The sequence below is a fragment of the Ranitomeya variabilis genome, chromosome 2 (genome assembly GCF_051348905.1).
Source record: "Ranitomeya variabilis isolate aRanVar5 chromosome 2, aRanVar5.hap1, whole genome shotgun sequence".
NCBI classification, from domain to species: Eukaryota; Metazoa; Chordata; class Amphibia; order Anura; family Dendrobatidae; genus Ranitomeya; species Ranitomeya variabilis.
Window position 1 is genome coordinate 600,413,113 of NC_135233.1, and position 26,399 is coordinate 600,439,511.

At 43.9% G+C, this 26,399-nt stretch overlaps 1 long non-coding RNA gene across 1 annotated transcript in view; it reads right to left on the reverse strand.

Annotated features, from left to right (window-relative positions):
- LOC143807260 (uncharacterized) overlaps positions 1-26,399 on the reverse strand; it is a 561,821-nt gene that overhangs the window by 21,795 nt on the left and 513,627 nt on the right. The gene's annotated exons all lie outside the window — the stretch shown is intronic.

Consider the following 26,399-nt stretch of genomic DNA (forward strand, 5'->3'; position numbering starts at 1 on the left):
TTGTTTTATTACTATTATTAATACTTATTTTAACTCCTTTCCTCCCTGGCACAGTTTTTACTTTTACCATCTCGGTTTCTTTTTATTTTTTTTATAACAAGAGTTTTTTTTTCTTTTTTAACCTTCTAACAGTTTAATTATTTTATTTATTATTGTTTAATCTATTTAACCTCTTCCTGCCCTGGCGAGCTTTTACTTTTTCGCTCTCGTTTATTTTTTTAATTAAGGGATTTTTATTTCAGTTTTATTTTAAATCTTTACATTTTATTTAACCCCTTCCCAACCTGGTCAATTTTTTACTTTTGCATTTATTTTTCCTCCTCCCCTTTTTTCTTTTTTAAACTTTCATTTTTTATTAATTTAACCCCTCCCCACGCTGGCCAATTTTTGCTTATGCACTCTCATTTTTTTTTCCTCCTTTTCTTTCAATGAGGGTTTTTTTTTTTTTAACCTTTTATCTTTATTTTATTTTTTTTACTACTATTATTATTTATTTAACTCCTTCCTACCCTGGCCAATTTATAATTTTGCGCTCTGTTTCTTATTCCTCCTATTTTTTTTCCTTTTCATCTTTGTTTATTTATTTAATTGTTATTTATTTATCTCTCTCCTTTTAATCTTTTATTATTATTTTTATTTATTTATTTAACCCCTCCTGGCCTTGGCAAACTTTTATTTTGCGTCCTTTTTTGTTGTTTTTTTTTAACCTCTTAATCTTTATTTTTTATTATTTGGTTCACCCTTTCCGTCCCTGAACAATTTTAACTTTTGCATGCTAGTTTATTTTTCTTCCTTTTTTTTTTAAACAATGTGTTTTTATTTTAACTTTTTCATCTTTATTTTGTATTATTATTTATTTATCTACCCCCTCCCACCCTGGCCAGTTTTTACTTTTGCACTCTTTTTTTTTTTTTTTTTCCTCCTCTTTTTTTTTAATTAATAAGGTTTTTTTAACCTTTTAATCTTTATTTATTAATATTAATTCATTGATTTAACCCCTTCCCACTTCAGCCAATTTTTACTTTTGCCCTTATTTTTTTTTCCTCATCTTCTTTTTACATTTTTTTTTTGTAGGGCAAGTTGTAGTTTTGAATGCCACCATTCATTTTGACATGTAAAGTGGTGTAACAGTAAAAAAATAAATCCCTAAATTCCAACCATTAGTTTTATTTATATATTTTTTTGTTTTATTTTTACGATGTTTATTGTGGTCTAAAAATGTCTTGGAAAGCTGATTCTCCAGATCAGTAACGAGTCCGGCGATACCAAACTTAGTTTTTATATTTTTATATTTTAATATTTTTTATATTTAAAATGTGAAAAATATTGTTAAACAAAATGTAAATATTTTAACATCGTAAACTCACTTATTTTGAAGAGTTTTTGGAGCAGAAATCAACTGGAAACTGGGCGAAATCTCAACTAAATCCTCCTCCAAATCTCGAAACGTCTGAAAACTTTGAGTTTCTACTTTGCTTCTGCTCCAAAAAGTCAGCAAAAAGGCTCCATGTGCCCCTGGTGGGAGAAAAGAAAGTTCTTGTCACTTCTTGGAATCGGACCCTGATGGAATCTGCTACAAACAAGGCAGTGTCCAATGAGAAGGCTGCAAAAAAAAATCCATCAAAATAGTTTTTGGAAGTGAAAAACTCCTCCCAAACTCCCCAATAAAGGATGCAGCTTATACTAGAAAAATCGTCGTTTTTGACTCTGTGTGAACATGCCCTAATAGTCTATGGGTCTGTTCGTATATACCGGTTTTTTACTTGGCCGAATGTCCGGAAAAAAATAACAGCCACATCTGTCTATCATCCTAGCCATGGATCAAATTCTAAAAAGGAAGTCTATGGATCTGTGAAAAATTTGCACAGCTCACTGATGGTTTCCCAGTTGGATCCCGCTAGATTTTCACCGACTAGTTTCTAGAAGAAGCTCAAGAAACTTTTTTTTTATTGCATAAGAAAAGAAAGACTGGTAAAAACTGGCACAGGGACCAAACACTGATGAAAAATGATCCAAAAACCCTGATGAAAATTTCTCCATTTTTCACATCGGTAAAAAAACCGCCGTGTGAATGTGGCTTTACGCGTTTATATGAATAAACTGTTTTCCTCTCCTCATCTAGGTGTCTCCACCAATGGCTCCTGACACCGATGTGTCGTGTGATTGCAGATATGCAATGATATCAAAGATAAATGCCCGTTATCCGGCAGCTGATCAGCCAGAATAAAGGTTTAAGAGCTTTTCCCGGGGACAGAGAGCAATTTTGCAAAGTGAAAAAATGCAGTTTCATAAATTCTTTGTAAATTGTTTGCTTTATTTCGAGGTCACAGTCAATAAATATGAAGTGTTTGCGGCACTTAGTATTGTGTTCTAGCCGATCATCGAAGTGCGGGGTCACAGCCGCCGGAGAAGCCGAGTCAGGGCTGAAAGCAAAATCCGGTATTATATTATGTTTATATTATATCCAGATTGTTACAATATTGTGCAAATCTGATACATCACAAAGGCTGGAAGACAATGTATCTGTTAGTGAGGTGTGAATGATCCCGAGGGGCTACACGATCAGTAATGTATGTGCACAGTGACTGCACCAGCAGAATAGTGAGTGCAGCTCTGGGGTATAATACAGGATGTAACTCAGGATCAGTAATGTAATGTATGTACACAGTGACTGCACCAGCAGAATAGTGAGTGCAGCTCTGGGGTATAATACAGGATGTAACTCAGGATCAGTAATGTATGTACACAGTGACTGCACCAGCAGAATAGTGAGTGCAGCTCTGGGGTATAATACAGGATGTAACTCAGGATCAGTAATGTAATGTATGTACACAGTGACTGCACCAGCAGAATAGTGAGTGCAGCTCTGGGGTATAATACAGGATGGAACTCAGGATCAGTAATGTAATGTATGTACACAGTGACTGCACCAGCAGAATAGTGAGTGCAGCTCTGGGGTTTAATACAGGATGTAACTCAGGATCAGTAATGTAATGTATGTACACAGTGACTGCACCAGCAGAATAGTGAGTGCAGCTCTGGGGTATAATACAGGATGTAACTCAGGATCAGTAATGTAATGTATGTACACAGTGACTGCAATAGCAGAATAGTGAGTGCAGCTCTGGGGTATAATACAGGATGGAACTCTGGATCAGTAATGTAATGTATGTACACAGTGACTGCACCAGCAGAATAGTGAGTGCAGCTCGGGGGTTTAATACAGGATGTAACTCAGGATCAGTAATGTAATGTATGCACACAGTGACTGCACCAGCAGAATAGTGAGTGCAGCTCTGGGGTTTAATACAGGATGGAACTCAGGATCAGTAATGTAATGTATGTACACAGTGACTGCACCAGCAGAATAGTGAGTGCAGCTCTGGGGTATAATACAAGATGTAACTCAGGATCAGTAATGTATGTACACAGTGACTGCACCAGCAGAATAGTGAGTGCAGCTCTGGGGTTTAATACAGGATGTGACTCAGGATGAGTAATGTGATGTATATATTCTGTACCCATGCTCATACTGTAGTACTATGATGATTGCCACAGATGGTTTGTGTAGGGAGAATTCGTCACGTATCCAACGTTATCAAACTCCAAAAACAAATGATCGATTCCCCGTAATGTCGCAGACATAGCGCTCCCGGCTGAGATCGTGCCCACGTCAAGCATCAATCCTAGAACATTCATTAATATTGCCGTCCACTTGGTTATAATTACCGGCTCCCGATGTCACGGTCATTATTTAAAGCTACAGTAATTTGCTGAACCTGTGGGTTATTTTCTAATTAAATGCTATTGATTGACTATTGTGTGGACAGATGAATAAAGTGAAATATCAGCACTGGACCCCGTGCCGGGGCTCACGGTTATGTTCATGGGATCCATTAATTTAAGCAATTCTTTGGCCATGCACTGTAGAAATATCTTCTTGGTCTCGTTATTTATGTATCATGTATAAATGCCCTCCTGTTGTGGCTGCCAACAATAAACTGTTATCTCTGGAAAAATCTGGTCATTAGTATTGAATTTCCCTGCAGCGCCCCCCCCATGGGGAAACGAAGCATTGCACATTGCGGAATCGGACAGGAGTGGGATGCCCTCTGACCTAAACCGAGAACCAACCCCACCCTACATATCAAGATGTGTCAAAAAGGGATGCCCCCCTAGGACACCAGGGACTGCAATCACTGGAGCCCCCATGGGTACATCCCTGGAGATATGCCTGTGACTCAGATAATCTACTGAATTATATGTATTCATTTCTAATTTACGGTGCTGGTATCTATGTGTATTGCATGGTGTGCTGTCTCCCTAGGGCACCAGGACTAAATGTGACTGCGATTACTGAACTGTGTATAGTTATAGCCCAGGCGATTTGCTGATAAGCCACTGAATTCTATATATGCATTTGTCATTGACAATGATGGTATCTGCATATATTGCATAGGTGCTGGACCCATGGGACATCAGGGCTACATGTAAAGGCAAACACTCAACCCATACAGTTACTTCCCTGGTGAGTTTCCTATATGCCAGACATATGTGCATTTCTTATGTTAGCAACTGCATATATTACATAGGAGCTGACCCTCTGGGACACCAGGGCTACATGTGAAGGCAAACGCTCAACCCCTACAGTTACTTACCTGGTGATTTGCCTTTATGCCAGAAAAGGCTCTGTATTCTATCTACGCAATTCTTATTCACAGTACTAGTATCTATATATGTTGCATGGATGCTGCCCTCCTAGACCACCAGGGCTGCCATTATTCTTCCCCCTACAGTGGTTCATTTTATATGCCAGGATCATATCTATGCATTTCCAATTTATAGTGTTGGTATCTACAGTGGGGCAAAAAAGTATTTAGTCAGTCAGCAATAGTGCAAGTTCCACCACTTAAAAAGATGAGAGGCGTCTGTAATTTACATCATAGGTAGACCTCAACTATGGGAGACAAACTGAGAAAAATAAATCCAGAAAATCACATTGTCTGTTTTTTTTAATCATTTTATTTGCATATTATGGTGGAAAATAAGTATTTGGTCAGAAACAAACAATCAAGATTTCTGGCTCTCACAGACCTGTAACTTCTTCTTTAAGAGTCTCCTCTTTCCTCCACTCATTACCTGTAGTAATGGCACCTGTTTAAACTTGTTATCAGTATAAAAAGACACCTGTGCACACCCTCAAACAGTCTGACTCCAAACTCCACTATGGCGAAGACCAAAGAGCTGTCAAAGGACACCAGAAACAAAATTGTTGTCCTGCACCAGGCTGGGAAGACTGAATCTGCAATAGCCAACCAGCTTGGAGTGAAGAAATCAACAGTGGGAGCAATAATTAGAAAATGGAAGACATTCAAGACCACTGATAATCTCCCTCGATCTGGGGCTCCACGCAAAATCCCACCCCGTGGGGTCAGAATGATCACAAGAACGGTGAGCAAAAATCCCAGAACCACGCGGGGAGACCTAGTGAATGAACTGCAGAGAGCTGGGACCAATGTAACAAGGCCTACCATAAGTAACACACTACGCCACCATGGACTCAGATCCTGCAGTGCCAGATGTTTCCCACTGCTTAAGCTAGTACATGTCCAGGCCCGTCTGAAGTTTGCTAGAGAGCATTTGGATGATCCAGAGGAGTTTTGGGAGAATGTCCTATGGTCTGATGAAACCAAACTGGAACTGTTTGGTAGAAACACAACTTGTCGTGTTTGGAGGAAAAAGAATACTGAGTTGCATCCATCAAACACCATACCTACTGTAAAGCATGGTGGTGGAAACATCATGCTTTGGGGCTGTTTCTCTGCAAAGGGGCCAGGACGAATGATCCGGGTACATGAAAGAATGATTGGGGCCATGTATCGTGAGATTTTGAGTGCAAACCTCCTTCCATCAGCAAGGGCATTGAAGATGAAACGTGGCTGGGTCTTTCAACATGACAATGATCCAAAGCACACCGCCAGGGCAACGAAGGAGTGGCTTCGTAAGAAGCATTTCAAGGTCCTGGAGTGGCCTAGCCAGTCTCCAGATCTCAACCCTATAGAAAACCTTTGGAGGGAGTTGAAAGACCGTGTTGCCAAGCGAAAAGCCAAAAACATCACTGCTATAGAGGAGATCTGCATGGAGGAATGGGCCAACATACCAACAACAGTGTGTGGCAACCTTGTGAAGACTTACAGAAAACGTTTGACCTCTGTCATTGCCAACAAAGGATATATTACAAAGTATTGAGATGAAATTTTGTTTCTGACCAAATACTTATTTTCCACCATAATATGCAAATAAAATGATAAAAAAACAGACAATGTGATTTTCTGGATTTTTTTTTCTCAGTTTATCAGACCACTGATAATCTCCCTCGATCTGGGGCTCCACGCAAAATCCCACCCCGTGGGGTCAGAATGATCACAAGAACGGTGAGCAAAAATCCCAGAACCACGCGGGGAGACCTAGTGAATGAACTGCAGAGAGCTGGGACCAATGTAACAAGGCCTACCATAAGTAACACACTACGCCACCATGGACTCAGATCCTGCAGTGCCAGATGTTTCCCACTGCTTAAGCTAGTACATGTCCAGGCCCGTCTGAAGTTTGCTAGAGAGCATTTGGATGATCCAGAGGAGTTTTGGGAGAATGTCCTATGGTCTGATCAAACCAAACTGGAACTGTTTGGTAGAAACACAACTTGTCGTGTTTGGAGGAAAAAGAATACTGAGTTGCATCCATCAAACACCATACCTACTGTAAAGCATGGTGGTGGAAACATCATGCTTTGGGGCTGTTTCTCTGCAAAGGGGCCAGGACGACTGATCCGGGTACATGAAAGAATGAATGGGGCCATGTATCGTGAGATTTTGAGTGCAAACCTCCTTCCATCAGCAAGGGCATTGAAGATGAAACGTGGCTGGGTCTTTCAACATGACAATGATCCAAAGCACACCACCAGGGCAACGAAGGAGTGGCTTCGTAAGAAGCATTTCAAGGTCCTGGAGTGGCCTAGCCAGTCTCCAGATCTCAACCCTATAGAAAACCTTTGGAGGGAGTTGAAAGACCGTGTTGCCAAGCGAAAAGCCAAAAACATCACTGCTATAGAGGAGATCTGCATGGAGGAATGGGCCAACATACCAACAACAGTGTGTGGCAACCTTGTGAAGACTTACAGAAAACGTTTGACCTCTGTCATTGCCAACAAAGGATATATTACAAAGTATTGAGATGAAATTTTGTTTCTGACCAAATACTTATTTTCCACCATAATATGCAAATAAAATGATAAAAAAACAGACAATGTGATTTTCTGGATTTTTTTTTCTCAGTTTGTCTCCCATAGTTGAGGTCTACCTATGATGTAAATTACAGACGCCTCTCATCTTTTTAAGTGGTGGAACTTGCACTATTGCTGAATGACTAAATACTTTTTTGCCCCACTGTATGTGTATTGCATAAGATGTTGTCTCCCTAGGGCACCAGGGCTAAAGGTACCGTCACACTAAACGATATCGCTAGCGATCCGTGACGTTGCAGCGTCCTGGATAGCGATATCGTTGTGTTTGACACGCAGCAGCGACCAGGATCCTGCTGTGATGTCGCTGGTCGTTGATTAAAGTTCAGAACTTTATTTGGTCGTCAGATCGGCGTGTATCGTTGTGTTTGACAGCAAAAGCAACGATGCCAGCAATGTTTTACAATGGTAACCAGGGTAAATATCGGGTTACTAAGCGCAGGGCCGCGCTTAGTAACCCGATGTTTACCCTGATTACCAGTGTAAAATGTAAAAAAACAAACACTACATACTCACCTTCGCGTCCCCCGGCGTCCGCTTCCTGCACTGACTGAGCACCGGCCGTAAAGTGAAAGCACAGCACAGCGGTGACGTCACCGCTCTGCTGTTAGGGGCCGGCGCTCACAGTCAGTGGAGGAAGCGGACGCCGGGGGACGCGAAGGTGAGTATGTACTGTTTGTTTTTTTACATTGGTAACCACGGTAAACATCGGGTTACTAAGCGCGGCCCTGCGCTTAGCAACCCGATGTTTACCCTGGTTACCCAGGGACCTCGGCATCGTTGGTCACTGGAGAGCGGTCTGTGTGACAGCTCTCCAGCGACCAAACAGCGACGCTGCAGCGATCGGCATCGTTGTCTGTATCGCTGCAGCGTCGCTAAGTGTGACGGTACCTTAAGTGTGACTGCGATTACTTAACCCTGAATAATTATATGCCTGATAAACCACTGTATTCTATGTATGCATGTCTCACTTATGGTACTGATATCTATATATATTGTTGGTGCTGCCCTCCTAGACCACCAGGGCTGCAGGTGGCTGCCATTACTTTACCCCCTACAGCTATGTCTCGGGTTCAGTTTATATATCAGGATTGTATGCATGCATTTCTCATTATTAATACCAGCATTTATATAAATTGCATGAAGTGTGCCTCCCCTCTAGACCACCTGGGCTATCTGTGCAATTCCTATATCTCAGATAATATCCTGTGTGCATAGTAAAACTTATGTGTTTTCAAGCCACTTAGCGGTGACAGCAAATTTCGACCTCACTTTAGAAATTGAAATCAATGAACAGATTGGTTAGATGTGTTGGGCAGCTATGTCTATTTTTCCTGACCTTCCCATTGGTGTCGGAGTCATATTGATGACTTACCCAGGGGTTTAGCCCTTCTGCTGTCCAACGCTTGTGTTTTGGGTTCAACACTGACTGAGGTCAATGAGATTTCTCCTCTCAGAGACATCTTAGAAAGTGAAATCAGAGACCTCCAATGAAACCTGCTCTTCCTTTTCATGACCTGTCTGTGGGCACTGATAGGCATGTTGATGACCGAGCCATCAGGTGATGCACAAGCAGCACGGTGGCTCAGTGGTTAGCTCCCTTACTTTTCAATGCTTTGGTCCTTAGGTCAATTCTGACTGAGGTCTGAGTAGTTCTACCTCTCAGTTGTACTTTACAAATTACAAATAAACCTGCTCTAGCTTTTACTGATCTTCCCATTGGTGCTGGTAGTAATAACAATGACTTTGACAATTATTTTTTTCTGAGCAGCTTGGTGGCCCAGTGGAAAGCGCTGATGCTTTGCAGCATAGGAGTCCATGAATCACATCCCACCATGGGAAGTTGTAAATGTACCTGCTCAAGTTTTTCTTGAATTTCCCATTGGTGCTGGTAGTAATATAAATGACTTTGCCAAAATTTGTCTTCTGAGCAGCACAGTAGCCCAGTGGAAAGGACTGGTGCTCTGCAGCTCGGAAGTCCAGGGTTCTAATCCCCACCATGGATGACATCTGCAAGGAGTTTGTATGTTCTCCCTGTGCTCATGTTGGTGGCCAGCCATTCTCCAAAGACATACATGTAAGGTCCAGTGATGGAAGTGCTGTGGCTAATGATGTGTCACCTGTGCAGCATCTAGGAGGGCTGCTTGCCTGTCCCCCCTTTGGGCAAGTATCCTGATTGGATCAATGTTCTGACACAATTAGCAACAAATTGATTTGTATTTAAGCAGCTGAGCTGTGAAAAGGACCTTTTTGGACTTAGGAAAAACGTTCCCCCTTTTCTCCATATCATTTCAATAAATTCTGATGTTTCTCCAATCCTCTGAAACACAGGATAGGAGCTGCTTACCCAATTGACACAAGTAACACCACAGAACATCCATCACTGGCCTCTACTTGTATGTCTTTAGAGCATGGGTGGCCACCCACCTGAGCACGGGGAGAACATACAAAATCCTTGCAGATGTCGTCCATGGTGGGATTAGAACCATGGACTCCTATGCTGAAGAGCACCAGTCCTTTCCACTGGGCTACCATGCTGCTCGGAAGCTATCTGTTGGCAAAATCGCTGATATTACTACCAGCACCTATGGGAAGATCAGGAAAAACTAAAGCAGGTCCATTTTAAAATTTCCCATGGTGGGATTAGAACCCTTGACACCCATGGTACAAAGAACCAAAGATTTCCACTGGGCTACCGTGCTGCTCAGATAAAAATATTTGGCAAAGTCATTGCCAATGGCAAGATCAAGTAAAACTAGAACAGGTCCGTTTGCAATTTCCCATGGTAGGATATGAAGCAGACTAGTGTTGTAGTGGAAAGCACTGGTGCTTTACAGCACCTAAGTTTTGGGTTCTAATCCCACAATTGGAAATGGACGTGCTTTAGTTTTTCCTGATCTTCCCATAGGTGCTGATAGTATTATCAGCGACTTTGCCAAAAGTTGTGTTCTGAGCAGCATGGTAGCCCATTGGACAGGACTGGTGCTCTGCAGCATGGGAGTCCAGGGTTCTAATCCCTCCATAGATGACATCTGCAGGGAGGTTGTATGTTCTCCATGTGCTCGGTTTGGTGACCACCCATTCTTGAAAGACATACATTCAGAGGCCAGTGGTGGAAGTTCTGTGGTGTTACCTGTGTCAATATCTCCTATTATTCTGAGGAAGGAACATCAGGATTTACTGAAATGATATGGAGAAAAGGGGGAAAATTTTTCCTAAGTCCAAAAAAAGGCATTTTCACAGCTCAGCTTGTGCTGCTTATATACAAATCAATTTGGTGCTAACTGTGTCAGAACATTGATCCAATCAGGATACTTGCCCAAAGGGGGGGACAGGCAAGGAGCCCTCCTGGACACTGCACAGGTGCCGCAGCACTGGACCGCACCTGTATGTTTTTCGAGAATGGGTGGCAGACAACCTGAGCACAGGGAGAACATACAAACTCCTTGCAGATGTCGTCCATGGTGGGATGAGAACCCTGGACGCCCATGCTGCAAAGCACCAGTCCTTTCCACTGGGCTACCGTGCTGCTCAGGAGATTGTTGTTGCCGAAGTAATTGATATTACTACCAGCACATATGGGAAGATCATGAAAAGCTAAAGCAGGTCCATTTGCAATCTCCCATGGTGGGATTGGAACCCCAGACTCCCATGCTGCAAAGCACCAGTCTTTTCCACTGGGCCACCGTGCTGACCTGGAAATAACTTTTTCAAAGTCATTGATATGACTCACAGCAACAATGGGAAGATCATGAAGAACTAGAGTTGGTCCATTTGCAAATTCCCATGCTTTATAGAACCAGTGCTTTAAACTGGGCCACCTTGCTGATCAGAAGACAACAATTGGCAAAGTCATTGATAAGACTCGCAGAACAAATGGGAAGATCAGGAAAAACTATTCCAGGTCCATATGCAATTTCCCATCTTGGGATTAGAACCACAGACTCCCATACTGCAAAGCACCAGTGCTTTCCACTGGGCCACCATGCTGCTTGGAAAAACTTTATGGCGAAGTCATTGATATTACTACCAGCACCAATGGGAAGATCAGGAAAAAATAAGAGGTCAATATGCAATTTCCCATGATGAGATTTGAACCATGGACTCCCATGCTGCAAAGCACCAGTGCCACCATGTGGCTTGGAAGGTAACGTTTGGCAAAGTCATGGATATGTCTCACAGCGCCTACAGGAAGTTCAGGAAAAGCAAGACCAGCTCTATTTACAATTTTCCATGCTGCAAAGCACCAGTGCTTTCTACTGGGCCACCATGCTGCTTGAAAGAAAATCTTTGGCAAAGTCATTGATATTACTACCAGCACCAATGCGAAGATCAGGAAAAGCAGGATTCTTAGCAATTTCCCATGATGGGATGTGAACCATGAATTCCTATACTGCAATTTCTCCAATGATTTCCACTGCGCCACCCTGTCTCTCACAACATAGCATTTGGCAAAGTCATTGATATGACTCAGTCACAGCACCTATGGGAAGATCAGGAAAAACTAAAGCAGGCACATTTTCAATTTCCCATGGTGGGATTTGAACCATGGACTCCAATGCTGTAAAGTACCAATATTTTAAACTGGACCACATTGCTGCTGAGAAGGTAACACTTGGCAAAATCATTGATACAGCAAAGCTGCAGTGCTTTAGAGCTTTCCACTGGGCCACAGTGTGGCTTGTAAGATAAAATTTAGCAAAGTCATTGATATGACTAGCAGCACCTATGGGAAGGTCAGGAAAAGCTAGAGCAGGACCATTGGCAATCTCCCATGGTGGGATGAGAACCATGGATTTCTATGCTGCAAAGTACCAGTGATTTCCACTACGCCACCATGTCTCTCATGAAATAACATTTGGCAAAGTTATTGATATGACTCACAGCACCTATGGGACGATCAGGAAAAAGTAGAGCAGGTCCATTGGCTATTGCCCATGGTGGGATTAGAACCCTGGACTCCCAAGCTGCAAAGCACCAGTACTTTAAACTGGGATACTGCGCTGCTTGGAAGACAACTTTTGGCAAAGACATTGATACTACTGCCAGCACCCATGGGATCAGGGAAAGTTAGAGCAGATCCACTTGCATTTTCCCATGGTGGGATTTGAACCATGGACTCCCATGCTGCAAGGCACCAGTGTCTTCCACTGAGCTACTGTGCTACTCTGAATACAACTTTTGGCAAAGTCATTGATATTACTACCAGCACCAATGGGAAGATCAAGAAAAACTAGAGCAGCTCCATTTTCAATTTCACATGGTGGGATTAGAACCCTGGACTCCCATGCATCAAAGAACCAGTGTTGGCCACTGGGCCACTGTGCTGCTTGAAAGATATTTTTTGGCAAAGACATTGATATTACTACCAGCACCAATGGGAAGATCAGGAAAAATGGAGCAGATCAATTGGCAACTTTCTATGGTAGGATTAGAACCCTAGATTTCCATGCTGCAAAGCACTAGTGCTTTCCACTGGGCCACCATGCTGTTTGGAAGATATTTTTGGCAAAGTCATTGATATGACTCAGTACCAATGGGAAGATCAGGAAAATTAGAGCAGGTCCATTTGCAATTTTCCATGGTGGGATGTGAACCATGGACTCCAATGCTGCAAAGCACCAGTGCTTTAAACTGGGCCACCGTGCTGCTCAGAAGATAACGTTTGGCAAAGGCATTGATGCTGCAAAGCAACAATGCTTTAGACCTTTCCACTGGGCCACAGTGTGGCTCGGAAGGTAAAATTTGGAAAAGCCATTGAAATGACTCGCAGCACCAGTGCTTTCCATTAGGCCTCTGTGCTGCTTGGAAGATAATTTTTGGCAAAGTCATTGATATGACTCACTGTACCAATGGGAAGATCAGGAAAAAATAGAGGTGGTCCATTTGCAATTTCCCATGGTGGGATTTGAACTATGGACTCCCATGTTGCAAAGCACCAGTGATTAACACTGGGCCACTGTGCTGCTCTGAAGACAACCTTTGGCAAAATCATTGATATTACAACCACCACCAATGGGAAGATCAGGTAAAACTAGGGCAGGTTCATTTGCAACTTTCCATGGTGGGATTTGAACCATGGACTCACATTTTGCAAAGCACCAGTGCTTTCCACTTGGCTGCCAAGCTGCTCGGAGTATATTCTTTGACAAAGTCATTGATATTACTACCAGCACCAATGGGAAGATCAGGAAGAACCAGAGAAGGTCCATTGGCAACTTCCGATTGTGGAATTTGATCCATTGACTCACATGCTACAAAGCACAAGAGTTTTGCACTGGGCCACCATGCAGCTCTGAAAATAATGTTTGTCAAAGTCATTGATATGACTCGCAGCACCAATGGGAAGAAAAGGAAAATTAGAGCAGGTCCATTTGCACTTTCCCATGGTGGGATTCAAACCATGGACTCACATGTTGCAAAGCACATGTGTTTTCCACTGGGCCATCGCGCTGCTCAGAAGATAATCATTGGCAAAGTCATTGATATTACTACCAGCACCAATGGGAACATAAGAAAAAACTAGAGCAGGTACATTTGCAATTTCCCACGGTAGGATTTGAATACTGGACTCCCATGCTGGAAAGCACCAGTGCTTTCCACTAAGCCACTGTGATTGATAAGACTCAAAGCACCAATGGGAAGATCAGGAAAAACTGGAGGAGGTCCATTTGTAACTGCTAAAGTACAACTGAGAGGTAGAATTACTCAGACCTCAGTCAGAATTAAACTAAGGACCCAAGCATTGAAAGGTAACCAAGCTAACCACTAAGCCACCGTACTACATGAGCATTATCTGATGGCTAGGTCATCAATATGTCAATCAGTGCCCACCGACAGGTCATGAAAAACTAGAGCAGGTCCATTTGCAATTTCTAAAGTACAGATGAGAGGTAGAATTACTCTGACCTTAGCAAGAATTGAACTAAGGACCAAAGCTTTGAAAGGTAATTGAACTAACCACTGAGCCACCATAGAAGAACCTGATGGCTAGGTCATCAATATGCCTATCAGTACCCACCAACAGGTCATGAAAAGGAAGAGCAGATGCCCTGGTGGTCACTGATTTCAATTTCTGAGATATGTCTGAGAGGAGGAATCTCATTGTTCTTGGTCAGAGATGAACCAATGAAAACAGCAACAAGAAAAAGAAAGCAACAGTGTTACCATGCTGCCCCATGGGGGCTTAACCACCAGCAACAGCAGGCTGTGCACCTATCTATGAGATGGGAACAAAAGGCTTTTAGTCTCTGTGTTCTCAGACAAGAGACCGGTGAGAGCGGACGTTCACTGTGGGACATTTCTGACACGTCCCCATACTAGAAAACATCACGTAATAATCTCCATGACACGGTCTCCAGAGCTCGGTGCACAAGTGTCCTAGATCCATCCCATTCTTGAACGGAGCAGAGGTATGCGGGCTTATCCTCCACTGCATTCATTGTCTGTGGGACTGTCTAGAAATAATGGAGCTCTGCTTTTCCAGATTGTCCCATAAACAATGAATGAAGCAGAGTGTAAGCAGCTCCACTTCCAAAGACATACTGATAGGATGTGAATCCTGATGGGGCAATAATGTCTGTATTGATTGTGCAGAACTTTACAGACATCACTGCACCCATCAGGGGTCATATCTCCTATAGGTCTGTCTTCAGAACATGGAAGGAAACCCACACAGTCACACAAAATCAGGGCTGTGGAATCGGTAAGCCAAACATCCGACTCCTCAATTTCCATGACACTGAGTCCAACTTCACTGCTCCGACACTCTCATACGTGGCTCATGATTAAGTGATAAATTTACTTTAGTAAAATGGTAACATCAGGCTTTTAATAAATTATTATGATACAATAATCAAGCCATTTATATAGACCATAAAATATATTGATTGGAATACAACTTTAGAACAAAAAACTTTTGCATATTTACAATTTATTATACACTATGCAGTAAGTGGAAAAAAGTTTTCAACAAAAACGTACTGAATAACATTTGTGCAGTCTATGAATTTGTTCTGAGAAATAGGATCGCCACCATCAGATCCTCCTTCATTGATGACCTCACATCTGCCCTAAATATTTTAAGGCTAGAGAACAACCTCTCTACACTAACTTGGGTTGGTGGCAGAGCGGTAACCACATGGGCGACATCTCTAACAATTTCAGGATATAAAGGAATTGCCTCGTGCACAGTCAGTTTTGATGAACGATTGAACTCTAATACTTTAAGAGCAAAATTTTGCTGAAATATGGTCAATATGGGAGTGGAATTTTTTACCATGCGTCAATGCTTTGGTTGCTCCATGTCATCCAAATACTTGTCGAAAACAAACTCCTCATCTGATGAGGTTTAAATAACGGCAGCAGCAGCACTAGCAGGACCTGAGTCCTCTTGCTCTTGGCCGTCCTGTAGCCACTCATTCTAACTGCTACCTCAGTCGGAGCTTCTTTTCCTTTAATAAGCTGTTGATCATCCAGCAATATACATTGACTCAGGTCCACATAAACAGCTGCCAGAATAATTTTATTTTCTAATAGCAGTATCTCTCTCCGTTTCATTGAAGCAGCAATGCCATCTGCGATTAAACCTCCTCTTTGGAATGGGCAAAGCAACAAGTTCTTCCACTCCTTTATAAAAATGCCAGGAGTTAAATCCTCCCTCAGCTTGTAACTTTTTATCACTGTAAATGGGAAGCAATTCCTTCAATTCAGTCACCTGTGTCCATTAACCCTCATGTAGTGTTACCTGAGGGTTGGCCGTATCTACAAGAAAGGGTTTCAGCTCAAGCAATCGCTTAATCATTAAATAGGTGCTGCCCCACCAAGTGGCTTGATCCACAATTGCCCCCTTTTCAGCACGTCTCTTCAAGATGGAATCAATTTTAGGGGTTCTGGCAGCAATAGCCAATTTCCTCACTTTGCTAATCAGAGTCCCAGCATGTCCCTCTTGCAGACTATTTCTTATTGCCAGCTGCAGCGTGTGCACAACACAGCACATGTGATGAATAGGAAAGAGGTGTGAAGCAGCTTCAGCAAGATCATCTCCATCAGTCGTGTTCATTCCCAGCGGTGCCAAGAGAAGCAAAGAGAAATTGGTATAAATGTATGTTGGAGAAAGAGGGACGAAACAGGCCCCGAGAGATAACAGTCAGGTCCTCTACAGCCGCACTGTGCTCCGTAAGATGGACGGATGATAGATGATGTAGATGGGTGATGGAAGCATTATGGACCGATAGGATTGAAGCAGAGATTATATGAGAAAGCGCCAGAACTTTTGATATCAAAAAAGATTAAATGGGTATTCCTTCCCAGTTTACCATTTTGCCATATTTATGTCAAGCAATCCAGTCCTGCAAATGCATATGTATGATGCTATATACAAAGCGCTGTGGCCTGCGGCCACCTGTCACGATATGTAGCGACCCCACAGGGGGTAGCTCAGCGGACTGCATGACACACACACAATGAGATGGAAATGGGGAGAGGAAGGCCCTACTGATAGGGAAATGAGGGATGGACACCTCCTGCTCAAACCTGAGACTGACCCTGCACTTTACTAATGCCCTAAGTGGGTCCTTTCCCCCACCGCCATCAGGAACCTCATCCCTCGCTGTCACCTAGCACTGCCCTGGCTAGTGCACTGGCCGGCAAGGGCAGTAGCCTCATCACTGCAGATGGAACACAGGGGACAGTGACAAACACGAGACAGACGAGGATAAAAACACCAAACTTAGCTTAATGGCCTTCTCTGCTGCAAAGCACAGAAGATGAAAAGCTCCCAGACCATGAAACCAGCTGAAATACCACAGCAGCCAGAGAGCTCCTTCCTCCAGGCTTGGTCAATATAGAATGCTGTATCACCGACAGTCAGCTGATGCATCAGGTGACCATTTAAAGGATGATGGGAGTGGTCACCACTCACATCAGCTGACCTAGCCACTCTGCAGTTGCAGCAGGGTTACAGCAAGGAAAACTGACATTAACCCCCGCTGGTCCTGAAAGGTAAAAAGCTCCATTTAAATCAAGTGGAAACAGAACTGACAGGAATCCAAAAATGGATCATGACACCGCCTTATCCTTGCACTGGGTCAGTGGACGGTTCACCACCGTGTCTGGCAGGTCCCATATCTTTATTCTCCAGTGCAGGTTTTGCCTGTGAGCTGTGGTTATATCTACATATTGTTATAGTAGATAATTTTCTGGACTGCGGGACAGTATAGATCTCGACCTCGTATAAATATCACACCTCAAAAATTTTTTTTAGACATTTAAACTGTTGATAAATGTTATCATTGTGCAAAGAGGATATGATCACATCATGACCGGCTCCAGGATGAGCATAAACTACAGAGAAGAAAAATTAGAGGATTCACCATAAACCAGTATGGGGAAGTAGGTATAAACACCGAGATACAATGTAGCTTCATTCTTCACTCAGTGGTATTGTCACTAATGGATGATGAGAACTAGATAAACATCCTACCAGAACGAGGAGAACCCCAAGTTTCAGTGTCATTATCATACATCCCAAGAATCGGTGTGTAATTATTCTGTACCGTAATTGCCAGCATCATTACTCCCTATTCAAGGTATCAGTGTCATTACCCTGTGCCTAAAGTGTTAGTGTCATTACGCTGTAACCGAAGTGTCAGTGTCATTATATACTGTTTGGAGGAGGGAAAATGAAGCATACACTGAAAGGAACACCCTGCCTACAGTGAAGCATGGTGGGGGGCTTGGAAATGTCTACAGTGAAGCATAGTGGGCGCTTATTGACTCCTATAGTGATGCATGGTGGTGTCTTGGTGATGCTTACAGTGTGGCACAGTGGCAGTTGCCGGGTAATACAATGGCTGTTGCCAGCTAGTACAGTGGCTCAGTGGTTAGCACTGGAGTGATTGGTTCAACTCTGACCAGCAATAATGAAATTCCACCTCTCAGGTACACTTCAGAAATTAAAAGCAATTAACTGATTTGACGCCTTGGGCATCTAGCTTTGTCTTTCATGATATTGCCATTGCTGCTGGTAGTTATATTGATAACCTACCTATAAATAATCTCCTGGGCAGCATGGTAGCTCAGTGGTTAGTAATGTTGTTGAAGTCATGGGTTCAACTCGGACAGAGCACGCTGAGATTCCTCCTCCCAGGCACACTTTAAAAATTGAAGTGAGTGGCTGCAATGGGAACTAGTTTCTCTTTTCACAATCTGCTCATAGGTGTTGGAAGTTATTTTCATGACTTAGCCAGTAAACAGCTCTTGGACAGAACGGTGGCTGGGTGGTTATGTTGGCAGTGGATTAATCTGTGTACAGTCCAGCTGTACAATAGTGAAGATAGATTTATTCATGAACAAAGATAACGCAGCTTACAACTGGTATTTCTTAAGGCTGAGTCACACATAACGATATCGCTAACGATATCGTTGCAACGTCACACTTTTGGTGACGTAGCAACGATCCCGCTAACGATCTCGTTATGTGTGACAGCGACCTACGATCAGGCCCCTGCTGGGAGATCGTTGGTCGTTGGGGAATGATTAGGACCATTTTTTGGTCGCTGATCACCCGCTGTCATCGCTGGATCGGCGCGTATGATGCCGATCCAGCGATGTGTTCACTTGTAACCAGGGTAAATATCGGGTTACTAAGCGCAGGGCCGCGCTTAGTAACCCGATATTTACCCTGGTTACCATTGTAAAAGTAAAAAAACAAAAGAAATGAGGTATCGCGCTAAAACCACTGAAACAAACTTATAATGTAGGTTATATACCCTATTGTGCCCACAGATAACCGCTAATGAAACTGCCAGAATTGATTACTACCACGTATGGAGAAAATGATAGACACTTACTTTTTAAATTAAGTCGTGGAAGATGTTGTCAATAGGTGTTATAACCTGTGAGTGTGGATGCTGAAGGTTCCGGACAATCAGACGGCAGGAGACCTGTAGTGGTGTTGCAATTGCGCAGAGCCAGAAGCACCCCAGCCGGTGGTGATCCTGGATGTGCGGCTGAAAAAAATGACCGACGCTGCTCTGCTGTGCAGCGTGTGACGTCACAAAGCTACGGAGCTAGGATGGGGCCAAAACAAACCAACGCGTTTCGAGGGACTGCGTCCCTCTTCGTCTACCCTGACGGGGTGCTTCTGGCTCTGCGCGTTTGCAACACCACTACAGGTCTCCTGCCGTCTGATTGTCCGGAACCTTCAGCATCCACACCCGCAGGTTATAACACCTATTGACACCATCTTCCACGACTTACTTTAAAAAGTAAGTGTTTATCATTTTCTCCATACGTGGTAGTAATCAATTCTGGCAGTTTCATTAGCGGTTATCTGTGGGCACAATACGGTATATAACCTACATTATAAGTTTGTTTCAGTGGTTTTAGCGCGATACCTCATTTCTTTTGATTTTTTCTGGTTCACCTGTAGGTGTGACAGGTGAGGCACAGCACCTGTCCGGTATCAGCAGCTTTCACTCATCCGTCATTAGCGCCAGTGTGACAATCCCCCCTTAAAAAAAAAAAAAACAGTACATACTCACATTTTGATGTCTGTCACGTCCCCCCGGCGTCCACAGGGTTAAAACTGCTTTCGGCAAGAGCGCTGCTAATGCACGCGCTCCGGCCGAGAGCTTCCCTGCACTGACTGTGTCAGCGCCAGCCGTAAAACAGAGCACAGCGGTGACGTCACCGCTGTTACTGCCGGCGCTGACACAGTCAGTGCAGGGAAGCTCTCGGCCGGAGCGCATGCATTAGCAGCGCTCTTGCCGAAAGCAGTTTTAACCCTGTGGACGCCGGCGGGGGACGTGACAGACATCAGAATGTGAGTATGTAGTGTTTTTTTTTTTTTTACTTTTGCAATGGTAACCAGGGTAAATATCGGGTTACTAAGCGCGGCCCTGCACTTAGTAACCCGATGTTTACCCTGGTTACCCGGGTGCTGCAGGGGGACTTCGGCATCGTTGAAGACAGTTTCAACGATGCCGAAGTCGTTCCCCTGATCGTTGGTCGCTGGAGAGAGCTGTCTGTGTGACAGCTCCCCAGCGACCACACAACGACTTACCAACGATCACGGCCAGGTCGTATCGCTGGTCGTGATCGTTGGTAAGTCGTTTAGTGTTACTTAGGCTTTACAGCTCGGGGTCTTAGCATCTCGTCTGCCAGCTTGTAAAGTGAAAGCAGAATGTGCTCCAGCTACACACAGTGTGAACAGTGAGCCGGAACGTCCTGGTACTCTGTTTTTTTTTCTAGACAATGTATTATTGACAATATAACACTATTGTTGGAGACAGAGACTCATGCACCAATAAAGAGTAGTACATAGTAGTTGTAATATATGCAATAATAAACATTATTCCCACAGGTTAGCATTGTAGGTTTCCATTGCTCGGGTTATTGCTTCAAATCTACCCAAGGACAATCATTTTCCACCAGGTACAGACGGGGTTGAAATTCAGCCCTGGCATTTGAAATCACACAGGCCCATGTTGTCCCCGTCCCCATGAACCAGATGGGATATATTACTAATGTTATTCTGGATGGAGGAAAGGAACATTTTCTACAAGACCAATATTTCTAATGATACCTGTGGCCTGCTGGGGTAAGTGACGGAGTCAGCAGCTTTGTGCTCCATCACAACTCTTAACAGTATGGGTGTCTTGAGAACACCGATTCTGTTAACAACGTAGCAGACAAGGCAGCCAGTGACCAGACAGGCCCTTCTGGCATTTGCCAGAATTTCCAGATGGCCAGTCTGGCCCTGACATGGCCTCTTTCTCAGCGCAAAACTGAATTTCAAGTTTCTATTTCACCAAAATGAAAAATGAATCTGTCAATGGGGAAACGAGAAACATAACACAATGACGGAGATTGAATTCAACGCGGCTCGTGCAGATCCCGCAAGATGAATGCTTAATTAAAGTGAAGTCAGGTAGCGCCATTTACATCAAACTCGCACTTCAGATATTGCTGCAGGTTTTTCCTGGTCTTTGCTCAGTTTTTATTGTTTGTCTTAATGGCGGTGTAAGATGACTTTGTTCTCGGAGTTTGTTACACCGGCGGAGGTTTTCATCAATGCAGTTGCTACGCCGCTGTTATTATCCCTGCTGATGGGAAGCAAATGTGAATTCTGTGCATAATTCACGTCTCGCTGTTATCTACATCATTCATTGGAGATCGCAGCAGCCAGGAATTCCATTACCCAACCACTTATCACAATATATAGTTTACTCCATATCTCGGTGCAAAGTTGCCGCGCGTCGGGGGAACCTTTACCAAGCGTGAAATAGTTATGGCTTTATATCGGGGCGGCAAACAGGAGTTTTTTATATTGTTGCATAAAGTGATGTGCAAGTCTACCTAGTAGCATTAATAGGGGAAAGGGGGTCCCGTAGCTAAGAGCTTCCTGATCACTGCGGATCCGACCGCTGGGACCCCATCTAATACCCAGAATAAAGCTCTACAGAGCCCAGTCTGAACAGACGTCGAGCATGCACTTACAAACAGCGTGGTGTTCAGTATTGGTGGGGAGAGTTATGGTTCAAGGGGCCTATCAAAGGTCAGTAGGGTGCAAATAAATCTGACATAGTTGGTATGTCGGGTGCCACTGGGATTTCTCTAAAGTGAGAATGGCACCAGTGGAGCATGTTTTATTATGTGAGTGACACGTGCCACAATTGTCTGTTTTGTAAAGTGCATGTAAGTGGTATGTGTTCAGCATGAGAGGCTTTTGTCAGAGGAAATTTTGTGGGATGTGTTTGGCATTAAAGAAGCATGTGTGTGTGGTATTTGTCCAGCATGTGAGAGGCACGTGTGTGGTATGTGTCCAGCATGTAAGAGGCACGTGTGTGGTATGTGTCCAGCATGTAAGAAGCACGTGTGTGGTATGTGTCCAGCATGTAAGAGGCACGTGTGTGGTATGTGTACAGCATGTAAGAGGCACGTGTGTGGTATGTGTCCAGCATGTAAGAGGCACGTGTGTGGTATGTGTCCAGCATGTAAGAGGCACGTGTGTGGTATGTGTACAGCATGTAAGAGGCACGTGTGTGGTATGTGTCCAGCATGTAAGAGGCACGTGTGTGGTATGTGTCCAGCATGTAAGAGGCACGTGTGTGGTATGTGTCCAGCATGTAAGAGGCACGTGTGTGGTATGTGTCCAGCATGTAAGAGGCACGTGTGTGGTATGTGTCCAGCATGTAAGAGGCACGTGTGTGGTATGTGTACAGCATGTAAGAGGCACGTGTGTGGTATGTGTCCAGCATGTAAGAGGCACGTGTGTGGTATGTGTCCAGCATGTAAGAGGCACGTGTGTGGTATGTGTCCAGCATGTGAGAGGCACGTGTGTGGTATGTGTCCAGCATGTAAGAGGCACGTGTGTGGTATGTGTCCAGCATGTAAGAGGCACGTGTATGGTATGTGTCCAGCATGTAAGAGGCACGTGTGTGGTATGTGTACAGCATGTAATAGGCACGTGTGTGGTATGTCCAGCATGTAAGAGGCACGTGTGTGGTATGTGTACAGCATGTAAGAGGCACGTGTGTGGTATGTGTCCAGCATGTAAGAGGCACGTGTGTGGTATGTGTCCAGCATGTAAGAGGCACGTGTGTGGTATGTGTCCAGCATGTAAGAGGCACGTGTGTGGTATGTGTACAGCATGTAAGAGGCACGTGTGTGGTATGTGTCCAGCATGTAAGAGGCACGTGTGTGGTATGTGTACAGCATGTAAGAGGCACGTGTGTGGTATGTGTCCAGCATGTAAGAGGCACGTGTGTGGTATGTGTCCGGCATGTAAGAGGCACGTGTGTGGTATGTGTCCGGCATGTAAGAGGCGTGTGTGGTATGTGTCCAGCATGTAAGAGGCACGTGTGTGGTATGTGTCCGGCATGTAAGAGGCACGTGTGTGGTATGTGTCCAGCATGTAACAGACGTATGTGGTATGGGTCTAGCTTGCTGGCCTTTCCATGTAATTAGGAATGTCCACATTCTTTGACAGCAAGCAGAAAAACCCTGTAAGGGTATGTGTCCACGGTCAGTAAATGCTGCTTGTTTGACGCTGCGCAGAGCTGCAGCGTCAAACACGCAGCGTCCAGATGTTCCAGCATAGTGGAGGGGATTTTATGAAATCCCGTGTCCACTATGCGTGGAAACACGCATCCGACTTCCCTGCGACTCCGGATATGCTGCGCGTCTTTTCAGATCGCAGCATGTCCGTGCTACCTGCGTCGCCGCTGCGTCGCCGCAAGTAATATCACAGGGCGCTATGCGAGGGTGCGATGATCCCGGATGTGTACAGTTAACACATCCGGCATCATCGCGTCCCAGAAAGGGGGCGGGGCTTAGCGCCAAGCGGCTTCGCCGCTCCGGCGATACCGCCGGCCATCCTGACCGTGGACACATATCCTAAGAATCAATCAGACCTGTGGATAGTTGCAGAATACATCAGCAGGCAGGAGACGCTCTGCTGAAGCTGCCGGTGGCTCCGCGCCCTCCGCCGCTCGTGCACTGCGCCTTATCTGCAGCAGGAAGCGCCATTTCTGATGTCAGTAATATGTCTCTGTAATAAATACAAGAGCATCAACATAATGAACAATTTGAGCAAAACTTAATTTTGCAGAATAATAATAATCTTTATTCCTGGACTATTACGGAACGTCTTGCCGGGGTTTCTGCGAGTTTTAATTTCAGTTATAATAAATAATGTAGCTCGCACTAAGCTGGGAGAAGATAAAGGTGAAATTCATGTACTTTCCGCTCACTGTAATGGAAATATTAACTACTTTGTTCTAGAGCAGCTTTCCAATTAGTTTCTGGGAAAATGATATTCTTCTTTAATATAGATACGATAGCTCGTACCTCTGATAACAGACAAATAGTTTGTGGAGTAGAAAAAAAAAAAAGAGCCATTTATTTTTTTAGGCTAATAAATTGGTGAAAACTGGTCTTAAAGGGAAACTCCATTCCGGGTGATAACTCATCCACTCTGGACAACCCCTTTAAATCTCTCCTAGGTCAGTGTCTCGAATCAGAATGTTTCCAAATGGGCCAATAAAGCCAGGGTTTCCTTTGTATCACATCACTGGAGTGCCGATACCATTTTCTTTTGTAGCTTTATTGAACAGATTTGGGATATACCTTGGAGGCTTTGCACCCTTTAATTTTGGAAACCATGTCAAGAAAATTAAGTTAATCATAAAAACTCCATTTCCACTAAATTTCCGCCTCTGCCACAAAATGACCTGCATATATAAATTCAGTGATACTTACATTGGCATAGAAGGAAGTGGTAACAAGGACAAGGTAGATGATATCACTTAGTCATGGTAATTTAATTATGCGAGCAGACTGGTAGCTTTAAAAGAGTTAGGGCTTGAAATATTGGTCTTCTGTCAACTATGGTTACCTTCAAGGCAACACGTGCAGTCTTCATTACTTTGCAACAAAAGGGCATTACAGGCAAGGACATTGCTGTTTGTAAAATTACCCAAAGAGAGAGGTTTGGTTGCTGTGAAGAAGGCTTGAGGGAACCCAGGAAAGTCTAGCAAGTGCCAGGGCTGTCTACGAAATAGGATAAAGCTACGGAATCAGTTCAACATCATTACAGAGCTTGGTCCGGACTGACAGCAGGCAGGCGTCGGTGCATCTCCACGCACAATGAGGCGAAGGGTTTTGTAGGAAGCCCTGGACAAGTGCTGTTCTGTGACTGGTTGCTATGGACAAGTGCTGTGCTGTGACTGGTGCCTATGGACAAGTGCTGTGCTTGGTTGCTATGGACAAGTGCTGTGTTGTGACTGGTTGCTATGGACAAGTGCTGTGCTGTGCTTGGTTGCTGTGGACAAGTGCTGTGCTGTGACTGGTTGCTATGACAAGTGCTGTGCTTGGTTGCTATGGACAAGTGCTGTGTTGTGACTGGTTACTATGGACAAGTGCTGTGCTTGGTTGCTATGGACAAGTACTGTGTTGTGACTGGTTGCTATGGACAAGTGCTGTGCTGTGACTGGTTGCTGTAGACAAGTGCTGTGCTGTGATTGGTTGCTATAAACATGTAGACAATAAGGGCCTGTTTCTGTGTCGGACAGCTGTAATAAATGAGACCGGCCATTTTCCTGGTGACTTTTTTTTCTTAGGACAAGCTCAAGATAAGTCAGTAAATAACAGAATATTTAAGGAGCCTGACATACACCATTAACATCATTTCCCCTGGAGTTTCCCTTTAAGCACCCTCTCTTTCCTGTGACTTACATTACCAGCATGGAGGTAGTCACATCTTACAGATGACCGTCCTCCTCAGGGCCGTGTCTGATAATTATTACACGAGCCGTAATTTCATCAATGGCTGCTGCAGGTTACGGAAATAAGAGAATAAATACCCGGTGGTGGAATAATTGGTGGTCGCTCACACAGAATACATCTTACCCTGTCATTATGCTGAAATGCGACATGGTGACACCTGCAAATAAAATCAAGCTATTTTTTTTATTCTGTCAGATGCTTAATCAGAGGCCGACGGCGAGGAACGAGCTCCAGTTATCCTGATTATAAATTATAGTATTTACACTATTATTATTGTGATTTCAAAATTACTAGTTAAGGTCAATGGCGTTGGGTGGTATAAAGAACGCCAACATCAGGGTAATCATAGGGCACGCCATTCATTTATACTACATAGCACCGCAAATATGTGTATACCTCTTAAAGGGGTATCCCCTGCTTGTAAATTGGCTCGTTATCAGTGCTATAAGTACTGCACACCTAAAACCAGTACTAGTCAGAATATGGCTCATTCAGAACAGTACCCTATACACAGTGCCATGCACAATATTCCCCTATGTACACAGTGCCATGCACAATATTCCCCAATACACAGTGCTATGCACAATATTCCTCTATACAGTGACATACAAAACATGCACACAGCGTGCAGCACATCACACCATGGTCTGCTCCACCAGCACACATCATGCAGCACATCACACCATGGTCTGCTCCACCAGCACACAGCGTGCAGCACATCACACCATGGTCTGCTCCACCAGCACACATCGTGCAGCACATCACACCATGGTCTGCTCCACCAGCACACATCGTGCAGCACATCACA